This window comes from Arachis hypogaea, chromosome 11 (assembly GCF_003086295.3).
Source record: "Arachis hypogaea cultivar Tifrunner chromosome 11, arahy.Tifrunner.gnm2.J5K5, whole genome shotgun sequence".
Lineage (NCBI taxonomy): Eukaryota > Viridiplantae > Streptophyta > Magnoliopsida > Fabales > Fabaceae > Arachis > Arachis hypogaea.
This window is the reverse complement of record NC_092046.1, coordinates 128995355-128998593: the sequence shown is the minus strand read 5'-3', so window position 1 is coordinate 128998593 and position 3239 is coordinate 128995355. Positions and strand designations below refer to the sequence as shown.

Sequence of the window (3239 nt, the reverse complement as noted above, 5' to 3'; positions counted from 1 at the left end):
CGACAATCTCCGTGGGATCGACCCTTACTCACGTAAGGTTTATTACTTGGATGACCCAGTGCACTTGCTGGTTAGTTGTGTGGAATTGTGACAAAGTGTGATTCACGTTTAAGAGCTCCAAGTCTTTGGCGCCATTGTTGATGATCACAATTTCGTGCACCAAGTTTCTGGCGCCGTTGCCGGGGAAGGAACGAATGAACGAATAATAATTTCGCATTTGTTTCCGGAAACAACAGTGCCAAGTTTGGTCCGGCAACAACACCAAGTTTATGGCGCCGTTGTCGGGGATTGTTCGAGTTTGGACAACTGACGGTTCATCTTGTTGCTTAGATTAGGTACTTTTCAGAATTTTTAAGAATGAATTCTAGAGTTTCAAGGTGATGTTCCCACCATCACAAAAGCTGATTGATTCTCATCAATTTAGCTCTTGAATGTAATGTCCTGCTGAAGCTTGGCCAAACATGTCTAATCTTTTTAGACTGAAGCTTTAGACTAACATTGCATGATTCCTGGAATTCTTATTAAAAGTTTTGAATCTTTTTATTTTCTTTCCCATATAAATTTCGAAAATCACAAAAAAAATTTTAAAATCATAAAACCAAAAATATTTTATGTTTCTTGTTTGAGTCTATTGTCTAATTTTAAGTTTGGTGTCAATTGCATGTTTCTATTTTTCTTGCATTTTTCGAAAATTACATGCATGTGTCTTCATTAATCTTCAAGTTGTTCTTGATGATTTCCTTGCTCTGATATTTAAATTCTCTTGTTTAGTGTGTTTTGTTGTTTTTCATATGCATTTTTACATTGTTTTAGTCCTTAGTATACAAACATTTAAAGTTTGGTGTCTTGCATGCATTGTTCATTTGATCTTAGTTGCATTTTTTGTTATTTCTCATCATTAAAAATTCAAAAATATTTTTAAAATTGTGTCTTTTCAAGTCAATAATACAGAGAATTGAAGATTCAGAACATTCAGCAGAGGAATCAAACAGAAAAAGCTGAGCGTTCAAAACGCCCAGTGAAGAAGGAAAACTAGCGTTTAAACGCCAGCTCCAGGGTACCTGGCTGGGCGTTTAACGCCCAAAAAGGTAGAGATTTGGGCGTTAAACGCCAGAATGGTGCCCATTCTGGCGTTTAACGCCAGGATGACACTAGAGGGAAGATTTTGTTTTTAATTCACATTTTTTTCAAGTTTTCATAATTTTTCAAAATCAAATCTTTTTCAAATCATATCTTTTCAATCATATCTCTTTCAAAATCAATTTCTTTCCATTTTATATTTATTTTTACTATTTTCAAAAATCCTTGCTTCAATTAAAGATTTACTTCAAAATTTTCAAGTTGTTACTTGCCTATTAAGAAAGGATCAAATTTTAAATTTTAGAATCATATCTTTTAATTTCTTGTTAGTCAAGTAATCAACTTTAATTTTAAAAAAAAAAACTTTCTTTTTCTAAATTGATTTTCAATCATATCTTTTCAAACATATCTTTTCAATCACATCTTTTTCAAAATTAATTTTTCAATCATATCTTTTTCTAATTTCAAAATCTTTTTCAAAAATTACTTTATTTCTTTCCCAATTTGAGTTTTCGAAAATCATCAATCAAATTTTCAAAATTACTTTTAATAATTTCAAAATCTTTTACTTTAATTTTCAAAAATTCTTCCCCTCTTTTCACATCCTTCTATTTAAGGGACTAAGACTCCTCATCAAGGTGCAATTCGAACTCTATCCCTCTTGATAAGTTCGAATTCCCTCTTTTCCACCTCCTCCTTCTATTCTTTTTTTTCTCTGACACCTCAAGGAATCTCTATACTGTGACATAGAGGATTCCCTACTTTCTTGTTCTCTTCTCTTTCATATGAGCAGGAGCAAAGATAAAAGCATTCTTGTTGAAGCTGATCCTGAACCTGAAAGGACCTTGAAGAGAAAGCTAAGAGAAACCAAAACACAACTCTCTCTAGAGGGCCTAACAGAGCTCTTCAAAGAAGAAGAAACCATGGCAGCCAAAAACAACAACAATGCCAACAATGCAAAGAAGGTGCTTGGTGACTTTACTGCACCTACTCCCGATTTCTATGGGAGAAGCATCTCAATCCCTGCCATTGGAGCAAACAACTTTGAGCTTAAGCCTCAATTAGTTTCTCTAATGCAACAGAATTGCAAGTTTCATGGACTTCTATTGGAAGATCCTCATCAGTTCTTAGCTGAATTCTTGCAAATCTGTGACACTGTCAAGACCAATGGGGTTGACCCTGAAGTCTACAGACTTATACTCTTTCCTTTTGCTGTAAGAGACAGAGCTAGAACATGGTTGGATTCACAACCTAAAGAAAGCCTGAACTCTTGGAAAAAGCTAGTCAATGCTTTCTTGGCAAAGTTCTTTCCACCTCAAAAATTGAGCAAGCTTAGAGTGGAAGTCCAAACCTTCAGACAGAAGGAAGGTGAGTCCCTCTATGAAGCTTGGGAAAGATACAAGCAATTGATCAGAAGATGTCCTTCTGACATGCTTTCTGAATGGAGCATCATAGGTATTTTCTATGATGGTCTGTCTGAACTATCCAAGATGTCATTGGATAGCTCTGCTGGAGGATCTCTTCATCTGAAGAAGACACCTGCAGAAGCTCAGGAACTCATTGAAATGGTTGTAAATAACCAATTCATGTACACTTCTGAAAGAAATCCTGTGAATAATGGGATAGCTCAGAAGAAAGGAGTTCTTGAGATTGATACTCTGAATGCCATATTGGCTCAGAATAAAATATTGACCCAACAAGTCAATATGATTTCTCAGAGTTTGTCTGAAATGCAAGCAGCAACAGGCAGTACTAAGGAAGCTTCCTCTGAAGAAGAAGCTTATGATCCTGAGAACCCAGCAATGGAAGAGGTGAATTACATGGGAGAATCCTATGGAAACACCTATAATCCTTCATGGAGAAATCATCCAAATCTCTCATGGAAGGATTAACAGAGACCTCAACAAGGTTTCAACAACAATAATGGTGGAAGAAACAGGTTTAGCAATAGCAAGCCTTTTCCATCATCTTCTCAACGACAGACAGAGAATTCTAAGCAAAGCCACTCTGACTTAGCAACCATTGTCTCTGATCTAATCAAAACCACTCAAAGTTTCATGACTGAAACAAGGTCCTCCATTAGAAATTTAGAGGCACAATTGGGTCAGGTGAGTAAGAAAATTACTGAACTCCCTCCTAGCACTCTCCCAAGCAATACA

At 35.8% G+C, this 3239-nt stretch overlaps 1 non-coding gene across 1 annotated transcript; it reads right to left on the bottom strand.

The window, feature by feature from the left end:
* Positions 1-2408: 2408 nt before the first annotated feature.
* Positions 2409-2516, bottom strand: LOC112725076 (small nucleolar RNA R71). The gene has a single exon (XR_003164205.1). It is a non-coding gene; the product is annotated as a small nucleolar RNA R71 (small nucleolar RNA).
* Between the last annotated feature and the right edge of the window lie 723 nt (positions 2517-3239).